The following is a 10,787-nucleotide window of genomic DNA, read 5'->3' on the forward strand; positions in this document are numbered from 1 at the left end:
TTGGAGCTCAGGGTTAATTAATTGTTAAATAATATTTTAACAAAAAAATATTTTTTTCAATTGAATTTGGTATGGACGACTTTATTCAGGGAGATGAATATAATTACTTTTTTTTTTTTGTAAAACTAAATTAAAGAAATATATATGAAAAAGAGAGAAATTTTTTTTTGTAAAACTAAATTAAAGAAACATATATGAAAAAGAGAGAGGTGTTGGAAGGTTGCCCTTATCAAAGAATACAGATTCCTTTTAATTATTCCCTTGCAGTGCTTACATTTATTTAGTAAAAGAAGAAACCAAGCAGAACACTCGAACTTTTGGCTTATCCCTGATTGTTTGACTTGGTATCACTGTCTAGTTATCGCAGCTGCAAGTTTAAGATAAAGCCAGCAATCATGTAATGACCAGCTCTTATAATAACTTTGACGCTAAAAACACTACTGGAAAAAAAAATATAATTAAAAAGATTGGAGTCCGCATTTTTCTAAAAAGAAGTAATATATATATATATTAAAGCAAAATTAAGTTTCTTCTCCAACCATGATACACACACAGATATATATATATAAATTAAGTTTCTTCTCCAACCATGATACGAGGAAATCTGTGTGTAGATTTTGAAGGATTATGTAATATCTAGATAGATAAAATTATCAGTTTTTTATATGAAAAGCTCATAATTTTTATTTTTTTTATCTACAATTATACTATTATTTTCACATGAAAAAGTAAAAATTATCAACTTTTTATATAAAAATAATAATTTTTATTTTTTTTACCTGCGGTCACATTATTATTTTTACGGAAGGCCTACAACTTTAATTTAATATAAACCTCTTATTAAATAATGTATACATTGCATTTGGAATAACCACAGAAGCTACTACTCTCCTAAATGGTTAATAATTTTAAGTCGATACCATGAATAATAAATTATACTATTTTTTTTTAGTTTTAAAATCTAAACCTCAAGTTAGTGGGATAGAAAAAAAATTAATCTTTCATAAAACCAAAAAATAATATAAAAAGAAAAATAATATCTTAAAATTAAGGTTGTTATCTATTTACATGCACGATTCATTATCTAAAATTATTATCTAAAATTGTTGATCAAACTGATAGGATGTTTACACATCATTGAATTTAACATAATTTTATAATGAATATATTATTGATAATTATTTCTTTCCATGAAATATGGTTATATATGTTATTAAATATGAAAAAAGATTTGAAAAGGCTGTCATTCATTTACACGAACTAGTTCACCATCTAAAACTAATTAAATTTGCTCACATTACTTTATGAAGAATATATTATTAATTGTTTCATTTTATAATTATGATTGTGTTATTAAATATGAAAAGATTCACATTTTAAATTTTATTTATTAAATAAATGATTTGGATAAATTTAATTATATATAATTATTTGGTTCATAATTTAAACCATATTTATATATTGATTTCTCAATCATCAATGAAACAAAAAAAAATCTATTTTGCCTCCTAGTGCTTATATTTTAATAAATAATGAAACCAAGTAAAATACTCATGCAACCATGCTTCGTTCTTGATGTATCAATTACATCTTATTCTCTTTTCATGTGATTATAAAACCATATATATGCAAGATGATAAGAATCTTAGTGGATAAGAATCTTAGTGGAAAGTGAAGAGCATAATCTTGAATCAAAGGGTATAATTGCCATCATATTAGAGAATTTAAAACTAGTTTTATCAATATTTATGATGAATATAAACTCAATTCATGCAGTAATAACTTATGATAAAGTCATGAAAAACTTTAGTCAAAATTCAGCTTTAGTAAGCAAATATAAAAAGAATAGAATATGTTTGGAGCAAGGAAAAAAAAAGTATGATGTTAAACATGAGAATAATAGAGCCAAATGAAGTAGAATATGTGTGAAGCAAAGAAAAAAAAAAGTATAGTGTGAAACATGAGAGTAATGGAGTCAAATAAATATGGGTTTGCCTATTATTTTTATTTGGTAACCTGTTGTATTTATACAAGTGAGAGAAAAAATGATGGAGAAAATTTGCATTATTACAAAGTCAAGTTATTGATCGGTGTGTCACGCTTCCTATTAATTGATAAATTGGTGTTTTTTATGTATTGGTGAAAAAGGTGGTTAGGCTACAACAAAGTCAAGTTATTGATCGGTGTGTCACACTTCCTATTAATTGATAAATTAGTGTTTTTTATGTATTGGTGAAAAAGAAAGTTGATGTTAAGTTAGGTTTAAAGCAGTCACTAGTCAAAAGGATATCCAAGCTAAGAAAATAGGTGTCAGTTAGGCTTAGGGATGGTTATTAGTGGAAATATTTGCTTCAGAGAGATTGTTTATTTATGAAAAAGAGTAATCTAGGTATATGATTTAATTGAGCTTGAATTTCCTCCCCTACTCCTCCCCTTTCTACCTTTAGTTGGGTTTGGCTAAAGAGAGTTCAATTGTACTAGATGTCAGGTTTATCCAAGTTGGGTTAAAGTTGATCAAAGATTGGGTTGTTCAGCCTCATTCTTCTTCTTTTTCGCTTTTCTCTTCACTTGATTGAAGGTTTGACTTGTTGATTGGATATAGAATGACTTAACTAGACATTAGGTGGTTGACTAATTATTGATTTAGACATGTTCGGTTGATAACAAAACATTGAGATGGTTGATTATATGTTAGGCTGGTATGATCAAAGGTTAGGTGATCAAAGGTTAGATTAATTTTTTGGTACCTCTATCAACTTCCATACAACTTTAAGCATAAATTATGACTTAGTTCAAACTAGTTTACTGACTTGTGCTATGCTATGAGTCAAATCAAGAAAAAAATATCAAAGCCATAAAGAAATATTTAGTATTGTTATTAAATCCAATATAACATGTCAACCTTAAAATCTTTCAAATTGACTCCTTACCTAACCTAGGTTTATAATTAACTCATGTGTGGGTTGTCTAGTCATGATTCAATTGACTTGGTGAGTCCAATAAAACATAGATGTTAAGAAAAAAAGTTTGACTTAGATTTCTTTAAAAAAATCAAAATGATATTATTTTTATTTTAATATTAAGATAATGATATATTGGATTGAAACGTGTTTCGGAACGTAATCCATCAAACCTAAGATAAGGATTATAGACTCCACTAAGTTTAACAATTTTATTTTTTATTTTAAGTTATTTTTTGCACAACGATATTATAGTAAAAATAAAAACTTATAAAATTGAGTACCAATCAAATATTGAGATATTCATTTGACACTATGATAAATTCATAAAAAGCAAACAAAAAAAATTATGAAGATGAATTTCAAATCAACCACATGTCAAAGGATAAAATTAAACAAAAAAAAAACCCAAAAATGATTCGATGGAAAGAAAAAATTGGAAGATGGAATTTTAAAACAAAAGGATAAAGGAAAAAAGGGAAATCAATTGAATACGTTAACCTTAAAACCCCTCGACTGAATCCTAGCCTAGGTGGGAGTTGCCATGATGTGACCTAATCTACTTTGCAGGTATAAAAGCAACCTGAACGACTAGTAAAAAGCATGATTTGATTTAAAAAAAATTAAGATGATATATATTTTTTAAATATTAAAACAATGATATATTAGATCAACTTAGATTTCGTGGCTTAACCCGCCAAAATAATAATCTTGTTTATGGACTCCACTTGTTTAACAATTTTTTATTTAATGATGTGATAAAAAAGAAGCTCATACAATTGATTACCAGCCAAATATTAAGAAATTTATTATATCTCCACTAACATCATAGAAACAAAACCAAGACAAATTACAAAGGCAAATTCAAAATCAATGAAACATAGATGAATGATATTGAAAAGAAGAAGCTAAAAGTGATTTAATTGAGTTAGACGCTCGTAAAACTAAACACTAACCAAATATTAAGATGTTTATTTAAGATAATGATAGCCTTATAGAAAACAAATATAATTTTTTTAATTTTTTAAATTATCAAAATATTAAAAAATAAAATAAAATAAATCAAGTAGCTCCTTCACTTTTTATATAAATAAGAAAGAAGGTGTGATTATACACCAGTTCTTTTAGTAGAGTGAGTAATATCTCTTTTTTTCTATCTTATTAGAAGGTGTGTCCTAGTGCTATGTAGCCTAAAAAAATTGCAGGAATGGAAGCTTGGACGTGGAACCCAACTATGGGAGGGTTCAACCATTCAAATTAGTTAATTCTTTGGATATTATTTGATTATTTTATTAGAATAAGAAAGATGGAGATAGTGGAAATTAAGGAGATTTATGTTTATATGCATTTTATTTCTAGTAAAAATTTACTCAAAAAATTTTATATTTATATTTCTATTTTTTAACAAAATTTTATGTGTATGTCTTGTATAGCAACCAAACACATGTTCGACGTTGTTCTCACTCTCTCTCAAAATGGAGTAGCAAACTTTTCAATTTTCAAATGAGCATGAAAATTAAACTATTTAGCTTTTTTTTTCTATGATCAATCACTCTTATATATTTAAAAGTTTGTTTGATAACACAATTCTGAGAATTATATGTTGAAGAGAATTATATGTTTATTGTATATATCAGAGTAAGCAGAGTTTACAATTTATACTGATGGTTTAACATCAATTTCCTATATTGTTGCCTATGATCAAGCCTATATAAGAAAATAAATAATTAATGATTTAATTACAGTATTTAACTAAGCTAACTGTCTATTTTGTAATTTGATTTCCTTTAACATTTCTTTTTTTAAGTTGGAATGTATATTAATTACACCCAACTTGGTAAGTAAAGTCTCAAGCTGCTTGGAGCATCTATTGGTTGATGTGTAGTTTAAATATAGGTATTTAAATCATTAATTTTTCAATTTTTTCTATATGCATTTCTGTTTGATTATCACAAAACAAAGTCACTGGTTATGTCTGATTTATCTTTGTGTCCTTCAAAATGTTCTTCAACCATTTAATTTCACAACATGTGGTGGCCATGAAGTGATATTCTGCCTCTGTATTTGAACATAATATTATTGTTTATTTCTTGGTCCTCTAAGAAATGGGTGCCTCTCAAAGTAAAATGTAGTAACTAGTAACTAATATTCACATGTCTTTATAATGTGCCTAATAAGCATCATAAAATACTCATAACTGAAGTGCACATGTAGATGGTAACAAAATGCATTTCCATGTGTCTGTTTGATATATTTCAACGCTTTATGAGCCGCTTTTAGATGTTGTCGAGGCTTATCCACGAATTGACTTAAGATATGCACATTATAAGTCAAGTTTGTTCTAGTTATAGTCAAGTAGATTAACCTGTAATTGATGTAAATGTCAACCACGTAAAGTTATCACACTATGTGAGACGTGGACAGTGACTATCTTGGTTATGAGAGCAAATATTTCCTGGTAATAAACACCTTCAACTTGGTTGTAGCTCTTAGCCATTAACTGGGCTTTATATCTTTCTATTGTCCTATCAACTTTCAACTTAATTTTATTTACCCACATATAGCTGATTGGTTATTTACAGGATGACAATAGTACCAAACTCTAAGTTCTAGTGGCTTATAAGGCAGCAAACTTATGGTGCATGGCTTTATGTCACTAAGAAAGTTGAATAGTCTGTGAAAAACTAGTGGGTTCTTTAAGGAGAGTAAACTAAGCTATATAAGCCTTGTGAGTAGGAGAAATGTGAGCATAAGATAAGTAAGTAAAGAGGGGATACACAATACTTGAAGTGTGAACTAGGTTCATGGAGGATGCCATGACAGGCTTTGAAAAAAAAGTCATGGTAAGATAAAATCCTACAAGTATGAAAGGGTAGTAATGAAATGATAACCATGACAAAAAGGGAGGAATAGGCATAGGGGAAGAGAGGGTTTCTAAGGTAGATAAATCAATAATTTATAGGATGAAGATGGCTGGAGATAAAGGCTCGGTAAGGAGATCTAAAGGATCGGTAGAAAGAATTATATAAGGTGTATGTGGGTAAGTGGGTTCAAAATTTGTGTCTAAATATAAAAACAAAGTGAGAGTGAAAGGTGGAAATGATGGGGCATCAAGAGTAGTATGTGATGCAGGTATACAGAAAGTAAATATGTTTTCAAAGAAAATAACATCTTTTGAGACTATTCCTTTTTTTGTAGCTAGATCAAAGTCTCGATATCTTTTTTTCCTATAAGGATATCTAAGAAAGATACACCGAGATTCTTAAAGATCAAATTTTAAGCTACTTTATGTATAGATGGAAGCAAAACATAAGCAACCAAACACTTGCAAGTGTGAGTCATATGGGACTGTGGAGAAGAGTTTTTTATATGTTGTTTTTCCATAGAGAATGGGGGTTGGTGTTTGATTTATAAGAGATGCGGAAGCAAGAATAGCATCACCTCAAAATTAATTTGAAAGACTAGTTGGAATAAGTAAGGCACGTGCTATATTTAAAAAATACCTATGTTTGTGTTTGGTAATGGCATTTTATTGTAAAGTATTAATATAACTAGTTTGATAAATAATACCTTTGTGAACATAAACACTTTCAAGTTTGAATTCAAGACCATTGTCACTACAAATCATTTTGATGTTGGAATCAAATTGATTTTTAGCCATGTGGATGAAGTTGACTAGAAGATCCCTAATATCTAATTTGTTTTTCATAAGATATACCTATATGCATTTAGTGTAATCATCAATGATAGTAATAAAATATTTTGGATTAGAAATAAAAGTAACTTTATAACCGCCTTAAATGTTAACATGAATTAAATCAAACGGAGATGTAGTAGCAATAACACTTGAAAAGAATTAAAGTCTAGTTTGTTTTGCTAACAGACAAATCGAGCATTTGGTATTAGAATGAGAATTAATTTTAGAAAATAATTGAGAGACTTTGGTTGAGGGATGCCTAAGATGGTAATGCTAAAGAATTAAAGTCTAGTTTGTTTTGCTAATAGACAAATCGAGCATTTGTTATTAGAATGAGAATTAATTTTAGGAAATAATTGAGAGACTTTGGTTGTGGGATGCCTAAGATGGTAATGCCAAAGGTTTGGGTTAGGAGTTTTGGTATGGTTACATGTTCCTTTCTCAGCTCCGTTGAGAAAGTAGAGACCTTTCCATTCAATTCCCGTCCCAATCATCTTCCCCGAACATAGGTCTTGAATCATATAAAATTGGCTTAGAAAAATGGTTATGGAAGAGGAATTAAATGCTAGTTTAGTGATTGAAATTAAATTCAATCATAAATATGAGACACATAAAACATTGTCAAAAATCAAATAAAAAGATAAATGAACTCTGCCTACGTGAGTTAATTGTTTTACTGATCCATTCGATAATTCAACAGTGCAGCCATTAACAAGTCTTGAGTGTGTGAGCAGGTTTGGATCATAAATCATATGATTTGTGTATCCATTATCCAAAATTTATGTACTCTGTTGCCATTAAAAATAAGTGAAAAGGCTTTACTTGAGAGCTTATCATATGTTGAACAATTACTAATATGATTTGGAGATGATATTTTAGTCTTTAACATATTGAGTATTTGTTTTCATTCTTCAGCTTTGAAAGGGAAATTCATCTCCTTTTTTCCATTCATGTGTGATGTAACTAGATTTCTCTTGGAAATTAATGCATTAAACTCAACTTCAATCACTGTTTTCTTCTTATGACAATATTCAACCACATGTCTTTTCTAGCGGCAGAAAGTGCATATGAGATGTGCGCGACAATCCTTGATAATGTGGTTTGTTCCATTACATCTGGAGTGTCTCTCGCGACAATCCTTGATAATGTGGTTTGTTGACATCTGGAGTGTCTTAGTTTAGTTTTAGTCTCATGGTTTTAGTTCCCGATTGTCACTTGTGATTGCTTCTTATAATGAAAAACTAGTGAATATACCTTGTTTATTATGGGTATTGGATCTTGCCGCAGAGTGTTGCTTTAAACACCTACATATGAATCATTAAGACTTATAAAAAATATCATGGTTTTCTATGTGTCCAAATATGTAGCCACTTTCTTAATTGATCCACAAGTGCATGTTGAAAAGGTGCATAGTGTATTATGTTCACCCCATAAACATTTCAGTTTTGTGAAGTAGGATCCTATAGACATATTACTTTGCACTCAGTCATGAATTTCATTCTTAACATTAAGTAATTGAACCACATTAACGTGTGAGAATTATTCTTGTAAATTAAGCCTCATTTGTTTGGTATTGTTGCAGTTGATAACGCTGATAGCAATCTCTTTGAACATAAATCCTAGCAGCTAAGTTTTGACCAAAATATTACACTGATTCCATTATTGATACTCATCTGGTTTCTTCTTATCAGGCTCCTTTATTGAGCCATCTATGAATCCAATCTTAATTCTGACTGCTAGAGCTATAATCATGGGTTGGATCTATGTGCTATAGTTGTTTTTAACCAAAGGTTGTGGCACAAAGACAACGCCGGGTTGATTTGAATGGTGAAGGTAAAGCCAATGATAAAGATGATTCTATCTAGTGCCTGAAACCATGCTTCCTTTGTCTTCGTCTCTTATAAAAGTCAGTTAAAGGGTTTGTGTTTTATTTTGATACCTAGATTAATGCTATGATACAATGAAGAGAATTATATATTTATTGTATATATAAGAGCAAGTAGAATTTACAATTTATGCCGATAATTTAGTATTAATTTCTTATATTGCTGTCTATTATTAAGTTTAAATAAAAAAACAAATAATTAAAGATTCAATTACAATAATTGACTAAACTAATTGTCTATTCGACCTATAATTTAATTTTCTTTAATAAGTTTAAATTATATTTCTAATTTTATTTTGTTTTAATAATTACAACCATTATCATATTTCCAAGTCATTTCTTAGTAGCAGAAATCAAAAACAGAAAAATACCCACTTCGCGTTTTGCTTTCCATTCTTATAAATGTCTTTAATTTATGGTCTCCTATAGAAAAAAATACCCATGCCAAGGGAAAAAGAGTTTAAATGTAGCATAAACTTCTTCTCTCTTTTTTAATCCAATCCAATTATTTATTTGCCTCTTTATGCATCGTGTCATTAATAACAGGACAGTGACTCGATCCACAACCTGAACAGTACTTACGCGGCTGGAATAGTGGAATGTAAGAAGAATAGAAGGAATTTAATTTTGAGAAATATGGTCACTAATTAGCACACATATATGCAATCAATTAAGTCTCATTTAGTCAAAATGAAAAGGAACAACGCTAATTGTATAAAAATCAGTTCATTAAATTTGATGGTTGTCATGTGATTCTTTTTCATAAAATTTCCTATTACTCAACCAAACTTATTATTAGTTTCTTCATGTGACTCACTTAAAAAAAAACACTAACTAATAAAAGAGAAAAATATGAAGTGAATATATTCTTATTTTTGGTATATCATAAATCTTATTTTCTTCTTGTAACTTTTTTTTTTAAGTGAATTATATCAAATAAGCAATAAAATCTATATTAAATTCGTACGAAGATTATGCATCTTCACGTCTAAGTAACTAATTGTTACAAAAGGCTGAGTTCATTGGACGTAGCCCTGTTATAGTGGCTATCAAGTTGATGCCTGACCTGATATGCGAAACCAAAGGATAAAGATGAACAAAAACGATCGAAGTGAGCAAATTGATGTTCCTGCATTAATTGGATGAGGGTGTCCCCACATGCAATAATTGAACTGAACTAGCTCCCACCTTCAATGGCGACCTAAATTCGGCTCTAGTTGCTGCATGTCAATCCCATAAGAAGATTTACACTGATCATTACACACGGCCAGCAGCTTTCTCATTATCTAAAATTAATAAATAAATAATGTTGTTTTCTATAGCGACAAAAACATCACATTAACAAAGAACATTACTGTAGAGCAACTAGACGTACGTCATTTGTTTGCTAGTTTTATCCAAATAATCGGGAAAAAAAAATCTAGATGAATGATTATGAAATAAAAATTCAAAAGCTTACATATCATGATCATATCTAGGATTTTGTTGTTGTTTAGCACTAGATAGACATAGAGTATCCACCTTTGAAATGGTAGATTGTAAATTAGTACAATTATTTAAAACTTGTATTGCTGATTCGTTCAGAAAAAATAAATATATCAGTATAATAGTTAAAATATAAGTAAATCTGGCTTTTTTATTTATTTATCAGAGGAGAAGTAATCTATATTTTCAATAATTCAATTTAAGGTTCTAAGAAAGAAAAGAATCGCATTTAAAATGAACACATATATTTAAAACGAAAGAGAATTAAATAGTAAAAGTGTGTGTGTGTGTGTGTCTAGCATAATATATGATATGAAAAAAATCTCATACGTAACAAGACTTGGTTTGATGTAGTGCTAAGAATTCGGTGCTGTGATATTGCAAGAGCTTAGTCTATCCCGGGGACGGGGAGATGTTGAGAAAATCAAACATAATAATGCTATAGCTATTATAGTTATGAGATTTATTGTTTGTTTAATACTCGGATTACATATTATACATGTTAACTCTCAAGTGATATAAAAGTGTTTTGAAAAAATAAATAGTTTTCTTAATTAATTTTTTTTTTTGTTTTTTCTAAGATTTTTCTCTATTTGAAGGGAATAATATTTTTATTTTATTTTTATATTCATCATTTTATTTTATTTTCACCCCAAGTTTTACTACAAAAGCACGACGTTTCTCCCTTAATTATCAACTGACAACCTTCAGCAAAGACGGCAAGGAGTCATCATTTCCATGTATATATATATATATATAT

This window comes from Populus euphratica, unplaced genomic scaffold (assembly GCF_000495115.2).
Source record: "Populus euphratica unplaced genomic scaffold, PopEup_1.0 scaffold138.1, whole genome shotgun sequence".
Taxonomy (NCBI): Eukaryota; Viridiplantae; Streptophyta; class Magnoliopsida; order Malpighiales; family Salicaceae; genus Populus; species Populus euphratica.